Genomic DNA, 26,829 nt, shown 5'->3' with positions numbered 1-26,829 from the left:
ATAAAGGTGGTCCTCGACTTACAACTACAATTGAGAGCAGAATTTCAGTTGTTAAGCGTATCACTTCCAATTTTATGACCTTTTTTGCCACGGTTGTTAAGCAAATCACTTGCCGTTATTAAGTTGATAACACAGTTGTTAAGCGAATCTTGCTTTCCCCGTTGTGCTTGTTGAAACCTGGCTGGCAAGGTCATAAACAGCGATCAGGTGACCGTGGGGATGCTGCAACCGTCGTAAATACACGTCGATTGCCAAGCACCCGAATTTTGATCACATGACTGTGGAGATGCTGCGACGGTTGTAAAAGCAAGTACTGGCTGTAAGTCACTTTTTCCAGTGCCATTGTAACTTCGAACAGTTGCTAAATGAATGGTTGTAAGTTGAGGACCACTTTTAATTTATTGATTTCTCAGTCTAATGATACCAAGTGGAACACCAGTTACGATTACTGTACATGAATGAACCTTAGGGCATTGTTTTTCTTTCTTAATGGCCATGTTTTCACAACAGCAATCTTTTGGGAGACATTTGACTTTCATACAGGACAATAATGGCCAAAGTTTTGCTTCCTTCCTTTTTTTCCCTCTTCTCACTTTCTATTCTTTCCCTCTTTCCTTTCTTTCTTCCTTTCTCACCAAACAGAACACATTTAAGGTCGCTCTTGTCAGAATTCTCAAATGATTGCCTGAAATAGGCATTTGAAGTCATGCCTAGGATGGGATGGAGTGATATTCTTTAAAGCTACCTGGTTGCCTTCCCATGATTTTCAGCATCAGACACGAGATGTGTGGGTTGATGATTGAGGGTTTAGCTTGGCCAGCTCCAATTGCCAAGTGGTTTAGAAGTATTTCTTTATCAAATTAAAAGTTTAAAGAAATAGGTTGTGTATACAAAGCATGCATTGGGGTTAACTCATCCAGTGCCATTTCTTGGCGTAAATTAAAATCAATATTTTTTTAGAGATATTTTTGGATATGGAAGATGTTTTAGGGCAGAGGTAAAGAAGTATCTGCAGGTTTGGCTGACTCCATTAGTCATAATTCTAGGGGGCAGTGCTTATCTCTGGTTCTAGACCATTGCGCCAGTGCCGTCCAAAGATGTTTTGCTTGATCATAACATCACACCACAGCACAGTGTGGAAAAAACATGGAACACTGTTACCTTCCCACTGAAGTGGCACCTATTTATCTACTCATAATTTACATGCTTTCAAACTGCTAGGTTGGCAGGATCTGAGGCAAGTGATAGGCACTCACTCCATCACCTGGTGCTAGGACTCAAACCACTGGCTCACAGACCTTCTCTAGCGGCCTCTTTTAAGCCACTGAGCCACTATGCCTCTGTATTAGACAGAAACAGAGGAGAGGTGCTACATTATCTAAGGAGAAGCAGTAGATATCACATCTAATGAAATAAATGGTAAAGAAAAAACGGTAAATGTCTTTTTAGTGAGGGAGATGCTTGTCTTGATGGAATCAGTCACAATGTTACTACCAGTATGAACCGTATGAAGTTGCCAGAGATTGAAGATTTGTGACAGGAATTAATGAAACGTATGTCTGGGACTGATGAAAACTTCTTGGTGGAGTCTTGTCTTTAACGAAGAGAATACCATTAAGAATGCAAGAGATGGTTTTAATTTTTGAAGAAAGCCTTTCATTGAGATTTGGGAGAGCTGTCATTCAAGAGGAACTGCTTGTGGGATCAAGCAGCTTTTCATTTTTTTTTCTGTGCCCAATCATCTATGCCTAATCTATTCTACCTCTGTGCCAATAGAATGGCTGCTAATTCCAGTGCTTGCTCCGTCAATGAGCACGTGGAAAAATTTATTAAAAAAATAAAAAAAACTGAAATATCATAAAGATAGCAGGCATGTTAGAACTGGGCAAGCAAATCCTATACTGTTTATAGCTGTGGTCCTCTTTGTCTCTGCCTTCCTAACTTGCCTTCCTCTTGATAATATTTAATTATCAACTTTCATTTTATGCATCTCTAGGTTGTGTCAGCAGTTCTAGGCCAGTAGAAATATTCCACAGGTTAGTATTTACCAATATTCTCCAATTTCTCAATTGGATGATTTTCAACAAAGGATTGCATTCCTAAAATAATGCAATAAAAATAATGCAATAAAATAAATAAAAGATCAAAAAAATAATCAGAAGTGAGATTGTTGCTTCTCAATAAGTAGTAATCAACGTATAACCGCAATAGGGACCAGAATTTCCTAAGCAAGACAGTTACTAAGTGAGTTGTGCCTTATTTTTTGCATGGCTGTTAAGCAAATCTCTGCATTTTAGTGGATCTCTGCAATTGTTAAGTTAATTGCATGGTCACTAAACAAATCCAACTTTCCCCATTGACTGTGCTTGTTGGAAGCCAGCTGGGAAGGTCACAGGTGGAGACCACATGACCACAGGACACAGCAACCATTGTAAATGCATGTCCCAAGTGCTCAAATTTTGATCAGATGAATGTGGGCATGCTGTGATGGTCATAAGTATGAGGACAGGTTATAAGTAACTCTTTTCAGGGTCATTGCAACTTTGAACAGTTGCTTGCAGTTGGCTGTAAGTCAAGAACTACCTGTAGAATATACGTGGGAGATATGCCCATGATTTCATAAGCACCGTTGCTTTTCTTTATATGAACTATGGCACTATGTTAACAGTGTTAACTTTTGAGAATTACTACCTAAGCCAGAGGTCAGGACCATACGGCCTGTATGTACCAAAGTATAAGTGATCTCACTTTAGTGCTTCCAAAGGACTCTAATAAAAATAAAATGTGGATTTTCCCACCTATATTCTTGTGAAATTTGGAAAGGTCAAAATGTCATTAGATTTTCATCAAAACCTTGTAAGATTTTTGACCATGTCAAAAATTATTTTCATTTTGTACAAGAGACCAACTGCAGTACCCATACGGACACTTTGATGCCTGGTCTTGATCATAGGTTGGAACTATTGGAATAACATATAACTAAGGCACAAGCACACAAAGCAACCCTATTCCAACATCTGCGTGTAGAACTGCGCATGAAAAGATAGGTTGCTTTTTATTATAAGTCATTTGTGAAAAAATGTAATTATGAAGCTTTGACAATTAAGTTTCGCTTCCCTGCTGCAGTGCATTGACCCAGACACATGCTATCATTTGAAAGCAAATTTGCTGTTTTATTAATCTAGTAAGCTTGTTACTTTCCTGATCACTGTTTTTTTCTTCTTCTAATGAACCAAATGATTCATACTTTAAGATTGCAGTAATTGCTGTAGCATCTGGAATTTTATGATACCAGTGGAAAATAAAAACTAAATGTAGTGATTTTTAAAGTTAAGCCCCTGTAGGGATTACCATAGTTCATTGAGATCTACTATATTTAGAAGCAATCTATATTTGTCTGTAAAAGTAGCTAGCTGGTTAATTTTTAGCTAAGAGGCTGATATATCTTCAGTATTGTCAATCCTTGTCCTGCTGCATTTAAAGTGGAAATGACTGTCACAAAGTTCAGTAAGCATAAAATTATATGAAAAGTGCATAGTAGTAAGTCATACTATGTAAGAATTATATATATAAGGTTAATTCATAACTGATCTAGACAATGCATCTATATACATACTTTGATCTTATCTATGCTATGCATGTGTTTGATCAGTGATGGCGAACCTATGGCATGCTTGTCACAGGTGGCACGCGGAGCCATTTGTCAGGGCATGCAAGACTCTGACCTGTCACCTGGCCAGCGCGCATGCATGTGCTGGCCAGCTGAGTTCACCCTTTTTTAAAGCCATTTTTCGCCCTCCCCGGGCTCCAGAGGCTTTATAGGAGCCTGGGGAGGGCGAAAAGAGCCTTCCCCACCCCGCCCCTCGGAGGCCCTCCGGAGGCTTCATGAGCCTCCAGAGTGCAAAAAAAAAGCCCTACGGGCAAAGTGGAAGTTCAGGAACGGACTTCCTGTTTGCTCGGAGGGTCGTTTTGACTGCTCCGGAGGCTTCAGGGAAGCCTCTTGAAGGTCCCTGAAGCCTTCAGAGCGCTTAAAACGACCCTCCGAGCAAACCGGGAGTCACTTCCGGTTTGCTCGGAGGGTCATTTTGACTGCTTCAGAGGCTTCAGGGAAGCCTATTGAAAGTCCCTGAAGCCTCTGGAGGGCTTCCGTGGGGCGTGGGAGGCTGTTTTCGCTCTCCCCATGCTCCTATAAAGCCTCTGGAGCCTGGGGAGGGCAAAAAAAGCATGCAAAAATGGGGGGGTCACGCCTGTACTGTGTGCATGCGTACTATGGGGTCGCGCATTGCATTATGGGTGCAACACGTCTGCACACGACCCCCCCTGCGCTCCCCCCACTTATGGCACGCGAGCCAAAAAAGGTTCGCCATCGCTGTGTTAGATCATGCATTCTTGTCTCAAAAACCATGCATGCAAGAATTTTCACAGACTTCCTTGCAAAACTTATTTTATCTTCAAAGAGTAGATTGTTTTGCAATCATTTGTAAACTTGAGGAAATCTTGAAGCATTTTTGATTGCTGAATATGTACAAGGAAAGAATTTTTGCTGAGCATATTAATATCCAAAAAATGTAGTCAGCAGTCAGTGGGACTTCTATAGGTGATTGGAGCCCAATCTTAATGTATGATCATAGTCTTATGGATCACATCTAAATACTGATGCTTTCTTGACAGATGAAACTACTATGGTATAAGCAGTCTAGTTCTAAAGTTTAGTGGTATCTATATCTATTACCAGGGGTGAAATTCAGCAAGTTCTGGAGAACCGGTAGCGGAAATTTTTAGTAGTTCAGACAACCGGCAAATATCACCTCTGGCTGGCCCAGAGTGGGGAGCACATAGGGATTTTGCAGTATCCTTCCCCTGGAGTGGGATGGGAATGGAGATTTTGCAGTATATGTGCCTGATTGGAGAAATCTATTTGTGGTCATAGAAACAACAATGTCCACTTTATCCTGAGGCTATATTGTGACATTTTTCCCTACCAGAAGTAGAAATAATTGCATTTTTCTCTAAGATTTTCATGATATTTTACAGTGAAATGGATGACATCTGATGTCAAGGTTTCTGGCACATGGAGCTATCCATTTCAACATAAGAAAAATGGAAGATTTTCTTCTCCTCGTGCTAAGAGAGAAAAAGCTATGTAACTTGTAGATGTTAATAGTACATTTGCACATGTTCTGTTCAGGTTTTTTTATCACATAGCGTATCAAGCATACAGCAGGAACATATTCTGATTTGAACCTATCAACACAGGCACTTAGTGCAAATGTGTTTTTAATGAGAAGAAATAATTCAGACTTGGAAAAAATAGCTGCGGTCCTAGTTAACATTCTTCCTGCCCTTTTTCTGGCAAGTATTAACAGTTATTAATTTGAAATGTCAAAACAGTAAAGTGCTCTTGGGTTCATAACTGTTCTTTAAATGCATAACTATTGTTTGACTAATAGTTATTTTGATTCCCTATTTGTACCTGTTGCATCAATATTGACCTATATCATATTTTATCATTCTCTTCCTGTCAAAGGCAAGCAGCTTATATATATTTTAAAGCAATATTTTGATGGAAAACTCTTCCCACCCAAAAGTTTTTTAGGTTTGGGAAAAGCAACTTAAATCTATAGCAGAGCTCAATGGTATTTCCCTAGCCCAGTGATTCTCAAGTTTTTCTTCACCCCCTTTAAATACCTTTTGTGGCCATGGACCATGACCATGGACCACGACCATAGATCACGAAGATTTAATTCAAGTTTAAATCATAGTATTTCTTCAAGCCTTCATGGACCCCCCCTGTAATGACATCATAGCCCCTTAGGAGTCTGTGAACCACAAGTAGAGAACCACTGCTCCCTAGTTCATTTATTTAGGTTAAAGCATTTGGTGTGACACAATCAATGCTCCATACAAGAGCACAAATTCGTAAGAAAAAGTCACATGGCAGAGGAAGCTCAATTACCCCAAACCTCAAAACCTTCAAAATGCAAGGGATTCAGCTTTTCATCTGAATTCTGAAGTGGCCATGTTCTGATAAAAGTTAATAGAGAAAAGGGAAACCAAGATAGGAAGAGAGAGAGAGAGGGAGAGGGAGAGAGAGAGAGAGAATTGCAGCATTTAAAAAATAATCAGCTCTCCAAAATAGAATTTACCAAAACTACCACCACAATCAACAACAAAAATGTTGCTCCACTCACTCTAAAAATTAGAGGGGATATCAGAGAGCTTTTATCCGATACCTGTTACACTAATACATATACTATAAAGGATTAGATACATCGTTATCTGCCAGGTAATCCTATGCTAACAGATTATATTTGTGACTTCCTTTTTGTTGTTGGTGGTGGTGGTCATCTTCTTACAAGTAGCTGGTACCGATAAAGCACCTCTTGTTAGCCCCCACTCCTTCATTTCAACTCCTGTATCCTTACCTGTCTCATTGATAAAATCTTAAGCAGGCTTTCAGTCCTGGATACTGTCCTTGTTATCTATATGATGGTGTGACATCTGGAAGAAGCCGATCAGAATGTTTAGCTTTTGCTTATATTATTGTTGTTGTCATTGTTGTTGTTGTTGTTGTTGTTATTATTATTATTATCATCATCATCATTATCATTACTTTTACTATTATTATTAGTTTTTCCCTTTCCTGCCAGTTCAAGTGCCAAAATTCAGAGGTTTAAAAGTGAGGATGAACTTTTTAAAAAATGATAATTCTAATATATCTCATATTCTTACTATCTGATTACAATTTTATACAAATACAAGGGGGGGAAACCAAGATGTTTTCCATTGCACTGGCCATACATTATAGAAAGTAGCTTATGCAGATATTCACTGAATGCACATATTTATTTATATGCAAAATTCCTCAGTTACCTTATAGTAAACTTTTTCAGAGTAATATTCAGTGTTAATATTTTATAATCCAGTGCATATAATGTAGAGAGAATTATACTCACAGGTGCTGTGGTTTATTTATTTAAAATATTTATATAGTTTCCCATCTTATACCAAACTCTAGGTGGCTCCCAATCAAGAATTTAAAAAAACATCAATAATAACATAAGATAAAAATCTTATTAAAAAACTGTTAAAATCATAAACATTGGAAAACCTGGCATTGTTAAGCTTCCCATATGCAGTTGGAATACCACCAAATGCATCCATTTTGATCTCCAAAATTATTTAGGGGAAAATAATTCAGGAGCTAGCCAGATGTTGTAAGATGAGCTGATCATCACTTTCCATTAATTTCTTAGGAGTGTAGCTACTTATAATGTAGCTATTTTGCCATTGTGGATCTTGCGTTACAATCTATTGTTGTTTGTAAAAAAAGATAGGGTTAGGGTTATACATAGTTAAGGATGCCAGTTTGACTTTTTTTAACACCCCCATACGCAAATGCCCTTAGGCCTAGGTCTGATTTGGAAACTAGATTAATTGAGGATGGAAGTCCGTTCTCTGAGCTTGTGGGTTGGTTTCTGAACATTTTTTTTACCAGGTTTGATAACATCACAAGAAGTATCACAAGACCCTGACCCAGTGGTGAAATTCAAAAAGTTTTACCGGTTCTGTGGGCATGGCTTGGTGGGCATGGCAGGGGAAGGATACTGCAAAATATCCATTCCATACAAATTTTTAAAATATGATTACTGGATTGCATACAGACTGTAATGTAGCATTATGTAATGAATGCATTGCTCAAGAAAATCAGGCCAATTTTCCAGGATTTTGTACTTTTTCACTTGGAACCTTGCAGATTGCTCTCTTTTGTCTCTTGGTATGTATGCAGGGACAGCTTGAGAACATAAACAGATATTTTATGATATTCAAGATCTTAAAGAGATTCAAAGTCAAACCAAGTAGTTAGCAATAACCATATTTAAGTGTACTGTATTAACTATGACTGAACTTGATATAGAGGTTTTCAGATCAACAATCAAATAACAATAACACGGACAGTTATGCCATCAAAGTGAAATTTCTCTGAAACGGTATAGGGTTTCCTGCCTAGGCAGGGGGTTGGACTAGAAGACCTCCAAGGTCCCTTCCAACTCTACTATTGTATTGTATTGTATTAAATCTTAAACAAAAACCACAAATTGCTGGATCCCAAATTTTATCTTATATCCCCCAAAAAAAGAATGCCAGTTGAATTAAATATAGTTATTAATATACATTAATAGGTAGTTAATGTCAGTGAGTGCTCAAAGTGTATAAAACTCCAATACTAATCAAGCAAAGCAGGAACAAAATAATTGTTAATTATGCTGTTTGCTCTCTGTGGCCTTTGACACAGAAGTAAGGGGGAAAGTATATGAAAGTTATCCCATAGAACTTACTAGCTAAAAACATCCTTTTCAATGCAATGAAAATAAGACTCATTATTCATTTAATATGCAATTTACTTTTGTCAATTAACTGTATTTTTCCACCATATTTGTCTAATTTACATTGCATTTCAGCTGGAAATGCTGCATTCTGATGATAAACACCTCATCTCTTCCATTGTTGTTTATTCAAGTTTCATTTGCTACCTTTTGTTGCATGCTTATTAAGATAATAAAAAAAGAGGAAACGTGGAGGTTAGCAGTTTCAGCAACTTCATTGTGTTACCTTTATTTGAGAAACCTAATAATCCTCATAAACTAATTCCGACTTATGAACAGCCTGCTTCACTAAATCAGGACTGTTTTCTCAAGTGAATAACAGAGTGCTAGTCCCTTAATTAAAGAGAGCCTCTCTTCATCTTGATCTTGTTTTAATTTACAGGGTACTACTACAATAATATCACTAATGGAAGGTACATTAAAGGGCATCAAGTAGCATTAACTGTATTAAATTATAGCACTTGTGTTAATTAACTTCTGGAGTAAGATGGTCGTAATGGCTAAAAAGGTCCACTAATGTATAAATAAAATCTGGCTGGGTGAGAATAGGAATGGAGGCAAGGGAAGGCTTCCGGCCCTCTTTTCATTATAAATCACAGATAGGAACTTTTTAAAAATAAATAAATAAATAAAGCTTAGCAATACAGATAAACATTCCATTATCTGTATTTTGCAGTCCTTGGTTATGTTGGATCAGTTTACCTAAGTTTACTTAAGTTTACTTAAAATACTTGGATGGAAAGTGTTAGATATCTACAATAGCCGCTATGGTTTCCACTAAGGTCCTCTTTTCCAGTGGGAACAGAGGTTTGATTCTATTGGTTGAGAGGTCTGACAGCTCCCTATAAAAGGGCTGCTGTCAGACCCAGACTTTGCTGGATTGTTCTCACTTGTTGCTGTTAATAAACAGCTGTTGTACTGTTAGCCTGTGTCTGCCTATCCATTGCCCGATCTAACACTGGCGACGAGGGTGGGATTGGAAGGCAACTAGGCGAACCAAAAAGAGCGCAGAAAATCCAGCAAGTATATCCAGCCCGGAGCTCAGCGCGGCGTCAAGCAGCCATTTTTGAGTGGCAAACTCGAATCACCCTCTATACGAAAAAATGGCTATGCACGCCCCACTGACTCCATTTGATCCAGTCACTGAGCACTGGGAGTTGTATATGCTCCGATTCGATTGTTTCCTAGAGGCAAACAACCTCACGGGCATACCAGACAGCTGAAAACAGAAGATGTTCCTTGTGTACTGTGGCCGGGAAGTGTTCGAAATAGCAAAGAATCTTTCAGAGCTGACACCACTGCAATCGGTTGCCCGGTCCGTACTCCAGCAAACGCTAAAAACTCATTATGAGCCGTAGCCATCCAAATGTGTTCGCCGGCATGAATTTAATATCAGAAACCAGAGAGAGGGCGAAATGATAAATGAGTATGTGGCGGCACTCTGTAAGGCTGCCGCATACTGTGAGTTCAGAGACCTGGACAACCTGATTCTGGACCGCATAATGTGCGTTGTATGGGACATTAGCTTACAGAGGAGATTGCTGACACGGTCAAACCTCAATCTACAAATCTCCCTGGATGAAGTCAGGGCATCAGAATCAGCCGTCAAATCAACCGAGGCATTGCAGCGCCAGAGTGCGACCCCAGAAGCATGAAAGAACACATGCGTTCATTGCAAGGCCGCAGAGCCCGAGAATTCTGAGGGGGAAGAAGATGACAGCTGCCGCATGCACAGTAGCCGTGCCCATCTGGTGCGCAAATTCAAGCAACATCTTCCGGCTTGTGCTAGCTGTGGTGGAGATCACGCCAGATCGGGTTGCCATTTCAGACACACGACCTGCCAGCGCTGCAGAAGGATGGGACACATCGCTAAAGTGTGCCAGAGTGAATTCCCTGAGACAGCCTGGCAGCCCAGGAATGCACCACACTGCCAGCTGAAGCCAAACCAAGGGTCCTGGCAGAAGCCCCCAAGACGTTCCGAAAGGGACAACAGAGTCAGCTATCACACATCGATCAGACAAATCCGCACCAGGCGGCCAAAAAAGCTGAGGGTCACTGTCCTCATAGAGGATTCTCCATGTGAAATGGAGATGGACACAGGGTCTTCTCTGACTATTATTCCTTGGTCGACCCTGAAGAAGGCTATCCCTAGCCTCACGAAGTGACACTTCCACACCCCTGACATCCGCCTAAGAGACTACCAGGGGAACCAAGTCCCATCGTAGGCCAAGGCTCGTTCCACATAAACTTCAAGCAGTTCAGCGGAAAACTCCCAGTGGCAGTGGTCAGCAGCAATCTGCAAAGCCTCCTAGGGCTAGATTGGCTCCAAGTCCTGGGCCTCGAGGTAACTGGTATCAACATTGTGATGAACGCTCCCACATCGCACGCTCCGAAGGAAAACGGCGCTGAGGCCATATTTAAGGAGTTCGAGGACGTTTTCGGCACCGGAAACCGATGAGTATGTGGAGACCCCAATATCATTCAATTTGGATCCCAACAAAGCCCCAATGAGGCTAAAACCCAGGAGAGTTCCTTTCACTCTCCGCCCTAAAATTGACAGGGAAATTGACATTTTTGTGGGCCAGGGAATACTAGAGCCGGTCGATCATGCACACTGGGAGACCCCTATAGTGACAACTGTCAAATCTGATGGGTCAGTCCACATCTGTGCAGACTACAAATGCACAATCAATAAAGCGCTACAACAAAGCGCCTACCCTGTATCCATTGTACAACATCTTCTCCATTCACTAGGTCCAGGAAAATTTTTCGCAAAATTGGACGTGGTGCAGGCATACCAACAATTGCCTGTAGATGGCGCTACGGCAGAGACCCAAACCATTGTGACACACGGGGGCATTCAAATGCCACCACCTGCAATTTGGCGTTAGTATTGCCCCTGGACTGTTCCAAAGCGTCATAGAACGGCTTTTGCAGGGGATTCCAGGACTCATTCCCTATTTTGACAACTTGGTATCGGCTGCAAATGAGGCGCAACTTTTGAAATGGGTACGAGCAGTTTTGGCCAGAATTAGAGAAAAAGGCCTCCGTCTTAAAAAAGAAAAATGTCAAATAAATGTGCCTAGGGTTGAGTTCCTAGGGTACCTCATCAACGGCTTTGGGATTCACACAATCTCACAAAAAAATCAAAGCCATTCAGGACGCCCCTACACCTCGCAATCAAACTGAGCTGCAGGCATTCCTCGGGCTCCTTAATTTTTACAGTGTCTTTCTAAAAGAAAAAGCCACCGTTGCTGAACCCCTACACCAGCTCCTGGCAAAAAACACAAAGGGGACCTGGGGAAAGGCGGAAGCTGCCGCATTTGCTGTGGTAAAAGACTCCTGTCGGCTGAGTCCTTCCTTATCCAGTACAGCCAGACCTTGCCGTTGGTGTTGACCTACGACACTTCACCATTCGGCATCGGTGCCGTCCTCAGCCACCGCATGTCCAATGGAACTGAAGCCCACATAGCATTTTATTCCAGGATCCTATGTGCCGCAGAATGGAACTACAGCCAGTTGGACCGTGAAGCTTTGGCTGCTGTGGCCGGAGTAAAAAGATTTCACGAATACCTCTATGGATGGGATTTTGAACTAATTACTGATCACAAACCGCTTTTGGGTTTGCTGGTTGGAGCTAGACCAACTCCTGTGTCACTATCACTGTGAATGACAAGATGGGCCATTTTCTTAGCTGCCTACTCCTACCGGCTTGTTCACCGACCTAGCTCCACTTTGGGGCATGCTGATGCGTTGAGTCGCTGCCCATTGCCAGAACTTCTTGCAGACCCTATCTCCGAGATTCCAGTCCTGCTTATTGACTGTTTAGAGACTGGTCCTGTCTCATCGAGTGATGTGGCCCACTACTCGCAAAAGACTCCACTGTAAAACAAATTATGAACTGGGTATGGAGGGGGTGGCCCAAGGGGCCTGTGGGGTCTGAGTTCAAAATGTATTTTTATAAGCGTGATGAATCGTCTGTTGTTAATGGCTGTTTGCTGTGGGGGGTCATTGTTCCACCCAAACTGTGCATTGCAGTATTAGAGGCTTTACATATAGGGCATCCTGGAATTGTCAGGATGAAGTCCCTTGCTAGGAGTTACGTGTGGTCGCCTAACAGGGACAGGGAGATCGAAGAATGGGTGTCTACCTGCACACCGTGCCAGGAGTCCAGACCAGCTCCCCCAGAGGCGCCCACTGAGGAGTGGGAGCAACCTCAATTACTGTGGTCTAGGGTACACATTGATTTTGCTGGCCCAGTTCATGGCTAGACATTCCTCATAGTTGTGGACGCCTACTCAAAATGGCTAGAGGTAGTCCTGATGACCTCCACTACGGCAGAAGCGGTCATTAAGGTATTACGGAGACTTTTCTCCACGCACGGCCTGCCCGATGTCTTGGTCTCTGGCAACGGGCCCCAATTCACGGCCATGCCATTCGAGACCTTCCTAGCAGCCCAGGGAATTTGGCATGCCTTAGTCGCACCATTCCATCGGCCTCCAATGGTCAGGTGGAGAGAATGGTGAGATCTGCAAAAGAGGCCCTCTCTCGGATGGGTCCGGGAGATTGGCAAACACGGGTTGACCATTACCTCCTAATTCAACACATCACACCCAGTGCCACCACTGGGAGAAGCCCCTCTGAGCTTCTCATGAGTCGCTGGCTACACCTGAATTATTCTGCCTCATTGCCCCTAGACACCACAAGCAAAATTCAGAATTTTAGCATAAGGGACTCAGTATATGCCCACAACTACGCTGGAGGAACTCTGTGGATTCTTGCCACAGTGATAGGCATTACCGGCCCTCGTTCTTACATTCTAGAACTCGAGGATGGTAGAAACTGGAGAAGGCACTAAGAAGTCAAATTAAATAAATAAATAATAAATAAATAAATAATATCAGCTCCTTTTCCTTTCTACTTATGGTGCAAGTCTCTTCTACTTTGTTTCTCATTTAGCCAGTCTAATGCTATACAGCATTAGACTGTATCGGCTTACGACCATAATTGAGCCCAAAATTTACATTGCTAAGTGAGACATTTGTTAAGTGAGGTTTGCTTCATTTTATGACCTTTTTTGCCACAGTTGTTAAGTGAATCACTGTAGTTGTTAAGTTAGTAGCATTGTTGTTAAGTGAATCTGGCTTCCCCTTTGACTTTGCTTGTCAGAAGGTCGCAAAAAGTGATCCTGTGATCCCAGGACACTGCCACCATCATACGTATGAGTCAGTTGCCAAGCGTTTTAATTTTGATCCCATGTCCATGGGGATGCTGCAACATTTGTGAAAAACGATCATAAGTCACTATTTTTCAATGCCATTGTAACTTTGAATGGTTGCTAAATGAACCTGTTGTAAATCAAGGACTACCTGTAGTCAAATCTTAAAGTAGGTATGAACAACCTAGGACTATCACCTGAGCCTTTACCCTGTCAGCAAAACGGAATCACTTTGTGAATCTCTTTTTTACCATCTAGTGGTTGTCCAGATTTTTACACTCCAGATATGAAAGCCATATGGAATGTAGTGAACCTTACATTTTTTAATTGTAATTGTCCCAGCTTCTTGATATTGTCTACTCTGGTTGACATTGATACAGGTTGAGTTCTAAAGCATATATGCGAACCCAGATTGTGTAGTCATGCCTTACATTGTAATTAATAGTAATGAATGTTTATGCATGGTTCGTGGATGTATTTACACATCTTTGCAGGCGGGTGAAAGATAAAAATACATTGAAAAATAGGACAGTCCCATGCTTGGCTAAGTCTTCTTGTAACTGAAATGCATATGAATTTAATACATTTTCTACTCCATTAAAGTAAAAAGTCAACAACAGCTATTTTCTATCACTGAATAAGAACGGTTAGAAAGAAATGCAGAAAAAATGCAGCAGTACTTGCTCATGCCCATATTTATCTTTTCTGTGAATTTACTTGGAAGAAGTCAGATATTTCAAATGTGAAATGATAAAACTTCCATTGCTGTCATGTCTCCTTCCTCCTTAGAGTTCAGAAGGCAGTCAAGCTGAAATCCAGGGACCGTTTTCCCAATTCTTCAATGCTGCTTTAGTCTAAAACCTAAAATATCTTCAATCCCTTTGCAATATCTAACGTTAAGCCTTTCATTTTATTTTTATACTCTTCTCTCAGCTGGAATCTCCAGTATTTGAACCCCAGGGTTTTCCAGCTGTGTCCCTGCAATAACAGCAGCTCCGGTTTTTGTCCCTCACATTATCGTTTTTAAATTTAATCTACCTCAAGGTTTGAATATGTTATCCTTGAGGGATGGAGAGTTCACCATGCTTTTCCCTTCAGTCAGCAGGCCTACAATTCTACCATAATTCTAAAAGCTCACTACTGAGATTTTCAGAAGTGGTTTCTTTCTTTTTGTGTGCATGTGAAAATTAGGATGTTGTCTGTCAAAAACATAAATATAGTTAAAGAATATTCTACCCATATATCTAATGTTATGGCGGGTGACTTGAAGGCTTTCCCTCTACTTTGTTAACCTTGTAGCTTTTTAACTTGGTTTTTTTTTTTTTAAATATATTTATAAATTTTAACCTTTTTTGAAACTCTGGGGTTTTTTTTTTTAATTGAATAACATTTAGTTTTTCAAAGAAGATTAAAATATTAAAAATACCAAAATATTTAAAAACTCATGTTTTAAACTGTGCTTTAGTCACGTTTTAATAGTATGTTGTTTGTGAACCATCAAGAGTCACTTAGTGAAATGGGTGTTATAGAAATTTGAGAAATAAACAAAAAACAAACAAATCCATTTCACATACTTTCCAGTATTTACAAAGTGTTCCATGTTAGGCTTAAGTAGGTTTTGCTAATTAGATTCAAAAGAGTGGCTGAATAGTAGTTGGCAAGATTGATCTTTTGTCCTATTTCATAAATTGGAACTATGAGGGTTGTGTCCCAGTCTCCTGGATATGAGTAGTATTATTTTCTATTGTTTTTTTTAATCATATAAGAATTTTGAAATTATATAAACAACAACAAAAAGAAATGAAAAGGAGAATAAACTCAAGAAGGAAGATAATGAGAAACTTAAGTGAGAACAGAAAAGGTAAATATATTTTCATGAGAGGTATCAAAGTAACTAAAATTGGTCTTGTTACTTGTAATGTATAGCTGTGAAGGTAGAAAATGGAGAAAGAATATGAGTACCTTTGAATTAAAGATGGGATATGATTAAGCGCACACTGTAGAAAGAACTAATGGGTCAAATGAAGAGTGACTGTTTTCTTGAAAAGATGATCAGCAAACAGAACCTCACATACTTGGGATGTGTGATGTGATTGGATTACAAACTAAAAAAAAAAGTCAATATTGAGTGAAATAGAAGGAAGAAACAATGGATATGACAAATGGACCAAAGAGATTACAGGTCTGTCTTTGGAAGTGCTACAAGATATCCCTGAAAATAGATGACATGTTGAACATAGGGTGATGAGAAGTCAAGAATTATTGCAAGGCAATAACAACTGTTATTGAACAGTACTGATTGGTATTATACAACTAAACTGATGCGACATAGAAGGGGTCAGGAAACTAATGGTGCAGACTTTTTAGTTCCACTGATGTCAGTTGAATAGAATTAGACATACATATTTAGAGGTTATTTTTAGGGGAAAAAAAGATTTTGGGAGTATAGTGATATCTGGTCTGGCATTCAGTTTTAATTGGAAGATATCCATATATTTAAAGTTATGATTTTTCAAAAGCTTTTTCATTTTCTGAATTTATTTTGTGTTTTTGAAACAAGCAAAATGTGAACAAATTACGATATTTATGTAGTGACTTACCAAGCAAATCTAAATTATATTAAAGTAACCAGAATATCTTTACAATCCCCAAGGCATGTCCCAACTTTTGAGCACCCCTAATGTTTGGAAATTGAAAGTTGAAAAATTTGACACGCCCTATGTGTGTAAACTTAACACGTTGTCAGTTCTCCTGACAAGCTTCCAAATGAACTGAAAAGTTAGTGCCACAATAATGTTAGTATTCTTAATAAAAACAAACATCATCCTGCAAAAATTGCTCCTGCGTGGATAGTAATGAAATCAGAGGTGTTTGAATAGTGCTTACTCAGAAGAAGTGCATCTTAAGTGGTAGCATAAGAGAGGTAGTTCCTGTAGCTCCATATACTGCTGAGTGTACTCCAAGTGAAGAAAATGTGTAGAACAATGACATTACTGTGTGTGATAGATAATAATATCCTTAACAGTTGCCATTTGATACCATTTGTGCTCAATCATAACTCACTGGAGAAGAGCCTGCCTATTGCTGGGAAACATTGAGGGCAAAAGAAGAAGGGGACGACAGAGAATGAGGCGGCTGGATGGAGTCACTGAAGCAATTGGCATGAGTTTAAATGGACTCCAGAGGATGGTAGGAAGGCCTGGAGGAACTTTGTCCATGGGGTCACGATGGGTCGGACATGACTTCGCAACCAACAACAACCATGGTCTATCATAACTCCACAGAAGACGCAGGGAGAAGCAGTCAGTTTTTATCAAGCAGGAATATACGTGAACTTCCTCTCTTCTGTCTTTTTGAACACACAATTGATTGGTAAATGATTCACAACCATTAGTTATATCCTGTCTATTCCAGATCAGGGTACAGCTTCCATCAATAAGGCTATATTCTCACCTAGTTAGGGTAGTATTTGCAACTCTGAAGTTCCAGCATGAGTAAACATGCTGATAATATTAAAAGCAATTCAGATTTACTCTTTACACACAACATGGTTTTATTTTAAGGTAGATCCTAGACTTCATTTTAGCAACCCATCTATTTCACGCTGTTTTGTGAAAATCAGATAATCAACACAATTCAAAATATTTTGCAGTAACACCCATAACTAGCCTAATCTTCTCCAATTCCTTAGGGATTCTGCCAGCATTTAGTATGACTGCCTCTAACAATTCTTCCAATTGAATTGCAAACTTCGTGGGGGAGGCACATTACAGGTTTGAAATATGATGTCGTGAATTAATTGACAGTTTTCATGTGATGGTAGATTTTTTTTTTAAAGTTAAAGAAAAAGAACATTAACACTTCAGGCTTTCCAAAGAAAACATTATGAATATAATGAACAAAATTGGTTGGCTTGCCTCTGTCCGAACTTGATTTCCCAGTTTTCTTAGATTACAGCTTGGATTATAAATCCTCTCTAAATGGGGATGAACTAATTATCTCTTTATTTTCCGCTGAAACTCTTCCATTCTTCTAATTTTCTATAATACTGGAGCTTTCATCCTCAGAGGCGGATGTTACTGTCCTCCTGTCCCTTACAAATTCTTCAGATCAAACATGTCCACTTCAAAAGGAGAATCTTGTTGCCTAATAGCCTGCTCATTTTCCCGATTACACATATATTTCTGCCTCTTTGTTATAGTTGTTGGATTTCTTTTAAATGGATTTTATCTATCTGAAAAAATTAATTGTGTAGATAATTTAAGGGCAGCTCAATGTATTCCTAAAAAGCAACACAACCTTACTACCAAACATACCTAGGTGTTTAATCCTCTGTAGTTTATCTTCTCTGCATTGCTTCCTTCTCACTGTGGCTAAGCTGCTGTAATAGCTCAAGCTTCTCTTTGAGCCTATAGAACAAACCTTGATCATAAACCTGTCCTATTTTATCCCCTAAGTCCCCAAGTGCTGTGGCAGCCAATTACATTAGAAGGATTAATTTTAAAAACAAAGCAAAGATGTCGTTTGTAAAAAAAAAAAAAAAGTCTAGCTTGAAAAATCATTAGCGAGGCTTTTGGCCAACTTTCGTACCATCAGATTAAGAGGAGGCCAATTTGGAACAAAAATACATTGTAGCTAGCCTTCATTTAGCAACTGCCTCGGACAGTGACCATTTTGGCTATGACATTAATGAAAATGAAAGCCTGTAACATGGACCTCCATTTACGAGCGGTGCAGGTCTGAAAAGCAAAGGAAAGCTAAAGTAACATCATAGGCAGGGTTACGGTTCCTCTTCGTGACCACTCTGCTTAACAACCGATTGCAGGTCTCAGTCGTGGTCCCTAAACAAGGAGTTTCAGAAGGAAGCATTGTAATACATCTTACAAATGCAGCATGTAAAACTATGCAACCCATCTCTACCCTCAATAATGTTTTTGGCTCTTTTTATACACTTTTCCTCTACCTTGGAAGATTCCTTTCAACCAAATCAAACCTAGTTGTATGGTTTGTTGGAGGATAAATTGGGATAATCTTTTTTTTAATTGCCTCCTGTGTCTTATAGGAAGGAGAGATATCAACTCTAGTAATATGGGGTATATGCAATACATGCATTGTCATTATTTGTATCCTAAAAAATAAAAGTGAAAACCAGTTCAAATAGCCAGGACAACAATACAGGCATCCAGTTAAAGTTGGTCATTGAACTCTTTATACCTCTATGCAGGCAATCTATTAAAAATAATGATGCCGTCAAAGCATTCTTGTAGACTGTGGGTTTGTCTGTTTTAACTGCATTGGCTTTATGCTTGATAACAAGCAAATCCCTCTTAATAAATATGCACTTTATTTATGAATATCAGAAGAGCTACCAAGACAAGGATACTTTTATTTGTATCAGAAAGCTGCTTTGAGGTTCTGATTTTGCTTCTAAAGGAACTGACTATTTTAACAGTTTATAAATTCAGGATAGGCAATTTGTTCTGGCTAATTTGAGTCTGGTCATTTGGGCAGCCAAGAAAACATATAAATAGGTCATTAAACAAATTGACCCATATTTGTTCACCTGAGGCACAAATGATCAGATTCAAATTATCCTACTTCAGATTCTTTGGGCAATCTAGGTTAGGGACAGATCATCATTTGATGATTCATTTGTTTACTTGTTTTGTCTGGCTGTGGTATTCTAAAGAGTCTTCTCCAACACCAAATTTCAAAAGCGTTAATACTATTTCCACCCTGCTGCTTCAAAGTCCAATTTTCACTTCCACAAAACGTCACGGAGAATACAATTGCTTGTACCAGTTTGACCTTTGTAGAAATAGACACATTGGTGTACCTGAATACCTTTTCCAAGACTTTTGTGGTTGCCTTACCATGTGCTAGTCTTCAGTTTATATATTTTTTTCTTTTATAGGCATCTTATAAATTAAGAAAAGCAGAATAGAAAAGTAAGGTAAAAACCACAATAATAAAAGAAACCAAATCAGATTGAAACACTCTCAACAATAAAAAAAATAGTATACATAGTAGATATTATTCAAGTGGTTATACATCTTTGGTTCTAGCATCAAAAACTCAATGGCATCAGGCAACTTGCTGTAGAGAATAATAATTACTCAGGTAGTCCTCCACTTACGGCCACAATTGCTATGTGAAATATTTGCTAAGTCATTTTTGCCCCATTCTACAATCTTTCTTGGTACAGTTGTTAAGTGAATCACTGCAGTTGTTAAGTTAATAACATGTTGTTAAGTGAATCTGGCTCCCCTATTGACTTTGCTTCTCAGAAGGTCACATAATGGGATCATGTGACCCAAGCATCACCTTCAGGTATCATAAATATTTCAGTTGTCAAATGTCTGAATTTTGCTCATGTGATCATGTGCACGAAAGTGTGAAAAACAGCACTAGATCATTTTCAGGTCTATTGTAACTGAATGGTCATTAAATGAACTGTTTTAAGTCGTGGATTACCTGTAGTAGTATTATTATTATTATTATTATTATTATTATTATTATTATTATTATTATTATTATTATTATTATTATTATTATTATTATTATTATTATTATTATTATTATTATTGAGGAAAGAGTCTTAAACTTCAGGAAGGAGGATTCAAGAGGGGGAAAGGATTATTTAGAAGCCAGAACCAAAGCAATGTAGAATTTTCAACATGAGCAATGGAAATGGTAATCACACCTAGAACTGAATCATCAATTCATTACAGTTTTAAAGTAATGATAAAATAGGTACTGTTCCAATAGGAACCATTTGATAACTATTTAAATTTGAGAGGCAAATCAGTCTTTTAAGGCAAAGCATTTCCAATGAAAAGATGAGAATGCAATGATACTCTAATCTAATATGTATTTATTCTTATATTTTTGCTTAAGAACCAAATGGTATCCCCTAACTTTAAAAAAATATGAAATTGAGTAGTATTATATGATTCTCTCCATCATGAGGAAATTAAATTTCATGATTAAATAGGAGAAAATGGAAGATTTTTTAAAATTATTAATAAATCTGGTTCTAGGAAAATTTGATAAGATTAAAATTTGATTAATGTAATACTTAAAGAGTCTTTTTAACAATTATAGCCCTCGTGGCCTCTTTTTCCCTACTAGCAAAAACACATTTATAATTTATCAAACAACTTTTGTTAGAAGTGTCATGTTCACTCATTCATAAGATTCAAATTGAACTTTACTTAAATTATCTCACTTATTACAAAAACATTCATCTTCCAAACAATACATTATTGGAATATTTCAAAAGTCATACGGAACAGGACAAGAAAAAAAAGGGCTGCTCACTTTATCATAGATGCATCCAATATAAAAGAATTTCGAATTACTTTTTAAGATAAGATTAAGTATTGTGAAACTACCAAGAAATAAGCACTAATAATAATGGGATTTTTGGGGAGGAGAGAAAATTGTGAAGAGATAAATATAGAAAGTGTGTATGTGTTAAGAGAGTGGGGAATCATATTAGAAAGCCACAAATAGTATAAAATCCAACTATATGATATTATTTCACCTGTGCGAGGTTAGTCTTTCTCCATTGTAAAAAGAAAAAAGCTCAGCCACAGTTATGTTCCGTGTTATTTGGTCAAACAGCTTATATTAGCTGCATGAGATCAACAAGAGAAAAAGGAGCATTTCCCCCCCTCCATTTCTATTCTTTTCTCACCATCAGTAGCTTAAAATGATTGTTGCCATTTGCAGACCTCTTGATTATTCTCTGTGACTTTGAAAAAGAACATTGTGGAACATCCTTTTTTAGGCTTTTATGCAATAAAAATTGAGGGAGGGAGGGAGGATATCATCCAGCAGCCAAAACTTTACAATACTTGTTTCCAGCGTGTATTCATGAGCAAATAGCAGCAGGAGCAAATGTTCTTTTTGAAATAGAGAAGATCCTAAATAAGAATACATGAATATTTGATTCAATGAAAGGAAATCCCTAAGTCCAACAGTTTTTCCTGCTGCTGTTACCATACTTAGTATACCATCAGGCGATGCTTCAACAGAGGACCAAGGAGAAGTCTTTTAAATGCATTTTATGATCTCTTATCATTTCATTGTTTTACGGTGGTTCTTCTCCATTTTCCATAGCTGGCTCTATCAGTGCTATGAGTGGCAGGGAGAGGTCAGGCCATAGCTCCTCCTTTGTAACATCTACATGAAATTATTGGGTGAGGTCACTCAATGGCACACGGTATGGTATCTTCAGTGTGCTGAAGGTACTCAGTTATAAATCTCTACCCCAGGACAGGCAAGTGATGTGACGGTGCTGACTGAGTGCCTGGAGGATAAAGATGGTCTGGATGGGGAGGAACCAACTTCAACTCAACCCTGGAAGAATGGAGAAACTTTGCAGTTTGGGTCCTCCACAGAGTCAGATATGTCATATTTGACTCTGGATGAGGTTGTACTTCTCTGAGTGGTGCACAATGTGGTATTCAGAGGAGGTATTCAGCAGGTTCTGACCAGTTCTGGAAAACTGATAGCGGAAATTTTGAGTAGTTTGGAAAACTGGTAAATACCACCTCTGATTGGCTCCACTCCCATCTCTTCTGTGCCTCCCGAGTCCCAGCTGGTTGGGAGGCAATGGGAATTTTGCAGTAACCTTCCCCTGGAGTGAGAAGGTAATGGAGATTTTACATATCCTTTCCATGCCATGCCCACCAAGCCATGCCATGCCCACCAAGCCATGCCCACAGAACCAATAGTAAAAAATATTGAATTCATCACTGGTGGGGTTCCTCTTGGACTGACAGCTTCTGCTGAAGGAGCAGTGGCGTGGCTAAGAGGGACTTTGCATAAATTTTTCTTGTATTTCAGTGTACTCTTTCCTAGATCATGAGGTCCAGCTCACAGTCATTCACGGCTTGTTCACTTCCTGTCTGGACTATTGCAATGTGTTCTACATAGGGATGCTCTTGAAGATCATCTGGAAGCCACAACTGGTCCAGAATGCAGTGGTGGACAAAGGTTTGGCTCTACATTGTACCCCTTGCATGAGCTGTATTCGTTCCCAGCTATTTTTAGCCTTCTACCAAGGCTAAAGGATACCAAGTTCTGGATTTTACCCAATATTAAGAGTAGAGTGATGGAATCCTATGGATGGTTGTTTCGGCATTTTAGAAGATAACTGAAACACCAGGGTTTTTGTAGTATATGGTTTTTGTTTTTATAGTTTTAAATTGGTGAGAGTTGTGCTCTAGAATGGTCAGCCATGCAATTTGGTAAAAAAAAAATAACACAAACTTTGCAACCAATGAACGATGCAAACCTAGAGCCATCAGCTTTCCAATTCTTTTAAAAGCTTTATGTGCTTAATGTGCACATGGATTTATAGGTACATGTAACCCCTTAGCTTGTTGGAAAATCATTCTCACAATAGGAAGTATGTAGTGTTCCTTGAAGAATTCAGTCCTGTGATTCTCAATATAAACCTGAAGAGCAAATAATGTTAAAACCAGAATGTTATTCATCAGTTTTTCACACATTTTCTGCATTCATTCTAACGTATCCCTCCTCAGTTTAAAAGCTACATCATTTAAAGAAACAGAAAAGAGCACACGTCTAGGAATAAAATGTAAATGATTACTTTGAAAGAAAATAGGTTGATAGCCCAAGACTTAATTATGTATTTAAATGTAGACATTGCACGTTTAAAAATATAAGTTAATACAGAAATAGGCTGAAATGGATATACATGATATGCAATCTAAACTGGGAAAGAAAAGTGATTTCTACCAATTTAGTAAATTTAAGGCTTTTACATTTAAAGCTAAAAGCAAAAGAGTAAAGGCTATCATTTTGTTTGTGTTGACTCTGTATGTGGGGAATGAGGACAAATGGAATTTATTGAATACATTTTTTTTGTTTTTCATGATAATACAGACTGACCTTCTTTGCCTTTTACAGATGAGCATAAAACCAACACTCAAGTTTTCACCCTGTCCACTTTTAATGTTGTAGTCTGTGCATACATTAGTAAAATAAATGGAATAAATAAGAGGAAAAAGTTCTTGCAAAATGAAATTCATATTTTAAAAAATTGCATAGAGGTCCATGCCATGTCTATATGTAAATGTGCATAATACCATATAGAATATGTAGATTCTCTTTTAAAAAAGATCACACTAATGTGAAAAACAGCAGTGAATGAACTTGTCCTTAAAAAATATGAACAGTAGAGAAAACAAAAGCAGAAAGGGTCCATCTGCTTGCTGTAACAAATAATTTCTACCTTTTTGTGTATTTTTGTCTATATTTTAATGAGAAGTGGAGATACAGTGAAGATAGAAATAATTGATGTTAATGTACAAAATGTCATAGATTCATTAGCACACAGATGTATAGTGAAATATTAATGTGATATCAGGGTTTTCAATTCAATTGTATAGAACGTGAAGTATGTTTGTTTTGTTTTGTTCTTATAGTTTTCTTATGTGTGGTGTACACTGAGGATGGCATTTAATTTCATTGTACGAGGTGCAATGACAATAAAGTAAACTTAACAAGGATATCTACTCTGGTGTGCACTTTTAAACTTGAGTAGTTCTTTGTCCATGATAGCTTTGATATGTTCAAGAATATGTGACACATAAATCATTACAAAATATGTTAAAGCAAATGGTTGCTAATAGAATCATCATCTGTTTGATCTTGGAAACTTGTGGGACAATCTAGAAAGCTTGTCATAAAACTTGGGAAGGTTTTTCAGCACCACAGAGAATAACTGTATTGCTATCTAAAGCATTGACAGTATAATACTATTTTTCTGTTGTCACTTGTATCATAATTTTTATTACAGCATGACCTAGACTTCAAGACCATTCTAAGTTAAACAATTTTCTCTCCCACATTTCATTCAAGATACATTCTTTGCTTGTCCATAAACAAGCTGGTCTATATTCTCTAGGCAGCTTTTAATCTGAAAACACAACACAGCTCACTTCTTTCCCTTTATAAGCTTACTCAAACCTATGGAAATAATAGTTGGCAATATTTTGCAAGGCATCAATGACATTTTCCTGCCCGATAATACATTACAGTAGGCTCCATCAGTGTGCACTTTCCAACTCATAATCTTTCCCTAAAGTATTACTCTTAAAGATCTCTCCTTTTCAAGGAAGGGGAAAATCAATTCTCTTGCCCCAGACATACATTAGTGGGTGCTGTTACATCTCTTCCTGATGAACATTGCTAGACAGACTCATGAGTGGCAAAGTAGTGCATTAAGAAATTGCTGGTAGGATATCTGGAGTTGAAGAATCGAGTTGCTTGAGCAAAATGCTATGATAACTAAGCAGTCATGGAAAAGTGTCTTCTTTTTTTCTTTAGATTATTTCAGGAAATGATGTATCATCAAGAAAATTTAGATTGTAACCACTACAAAGTCTCCTACTCAAGGGTGGCCCAGGGGATCAGTCTATTCCTTACTTTCTCTTTTTCATTTCTCACATGCCCTATATCTTTGCTCACATTAGGTTGCAGGCATTGCTTCTTCTTTAGTAAGTACCATGGTGGTGCAGTGGTTAGAATTCCATACTGCAGGCTACTTCTGCAGACTGCCAGCTGCCAGCAGTTCGGCAGTTCAATTCCCACCCGCTCAAGGTTGACTCAGCCTCAGGGTGGTTGATTTCATCCTTCCAAGGTCAGTAAAATGAGGATTGTTGGGGGCAATATGCGACTCTGTAAACCGCTTAGCGAGGGCTGTAAAGCACATTGTGAAGAGGTATATAAATCTAAGTGCTGTTGCTATTGCTACTTCTTCCACTGGGAAATGAAGTTGTTTAAAGAGGCAAGTCAATTGGATACCAGGGAACCTCAAACTAGGAACAAGAAACTGTGCTTGTTGAACTATTGTAGCTTGCACAGAAAAGATCTGTGGTTCTTCTCAGCCACACTGTTCTTTAGCAAGTTTTAGTGTAACTATCAGTTTAGTGAGCAGTGGGCTCCATCTGTTGTTACAATTTGCTGACTCAAGCCTGCATATGAGCATGCTGAGTTGTTTTTCTGCTTCATGGCTGTGCTTGACACTAGACTGTAAAGTAATCTCTTCATTCATGATTGAAAGGGTCCTTTTTAGTGTATTAAGTCTAGGGAGCAAGATTTTTCATAGCCTGGTTTTTCTGTTGAAAAGCTTAGGTAGAGAGAATCCAACTCTTCGTTTGAAATGTGGTTTTGGCCACAGTTTGTAAAAAGAAAATCCTATGTTTTTTCCGGATTCACATGTAGTCTCAGAAGAAGACATATTGAATTTAAGGAAGTGCCAACAGAGGGAATGTGCCTTTCTGTGCATGCTCTAGTTCACCTTTTCCCACTCAAAATCAAATAGCTGCATAGCTATAACTAGCTTTCTATACATATCTCAAAGTTATCTTTTGCAAATTCTAGCTCTGTTAATTGGAGTCAAGGAAACTCCTCCTTCTAGGTTACTCATCTTGCGGCATAGCAAAATAAATGTTATTTTTATATGTTTCTGTTTAATGTCAGTAAAGCTGAAGGTGAATTTGCAAGTTCAGTGCTTTAATGGAAGGTGTATCTGGATGTTTTAGGAATGCATTAAAAAAAATCTGATGTGTTAATGTGTATTTTTTCAAAGGCACAAATGCTTCAAAGAAACAACCGAGAAAATTATAAATGCATCAACCAAAAGAGAAAGGTTTTCCCCAAGAGAAATATATGAGATTTGATCCAGGCAGGATCCTAGACAGCTGCCAAGTGTGTAGCAAGGTGCAGAGACAGATGATAATATGAGAGGAATTTGTATGATGACTTTTGACAGGTGCATTGTTACCATTCTGCATCTAGGGTGAGATTGTCTATGGGGGGGATTTGCACATCTGTCATATTTATATTACTTTTAGCTTAAAGAAGCTCATCTATACAATTAAAAACTGCATATAAGTAAGGCAATCATGTAGGTAAAGCAAATCTTATAAATATTTATGAATTAACATCGTAAAAATGCACTAATAGTCATATAAATGTTTATGTGTGGCATGGAAACTTATTCTTGGGGAGCTAAACCCAGCAACAAAAAATGACTCTATTGTATAGCTTTGATGTATTGCAATTTTCAAATAATTGTGTATTAGGGCATTAATATCTGACTAGACAAAACATTAGGGCCTAGTTCATTTGCAGGAGAAAAATAATAAGTGCAGGATAATGATTTAATGTCAAGTCTTTGGTGCA

General features: G+C 38.4%; 1 protein-coding gene across 6 annotated transcripts in view; it reads left to right on the top strand.

The window, feature by feature from the left end:
* Positions 1-26,829, top strand: part of NTNG1 (netrin G1) — a 292,209-nt gene that overhangs the window by 125,576 nt on the left and 139,804 nt on the right. The gene's annotated exons all lie outside the window — the stretch shown is intronic.

The sequence above is a fragment of the Natrix helvetica genome, assembly GCF_964273705.1.
Source record: "Natrix helvetica genome assembly, chromosome: 3".
Lineage (NCBI taxonomy): Eukaryota > Metazoa > Chordata > Lepidosauria > Squamata > Natricidae > Natrix > Natrix helvetica.
Note: the sequence above shows the minus strand (reverse complement) of the source record. Positions and strands in the feature narration are given on the sequence as shown.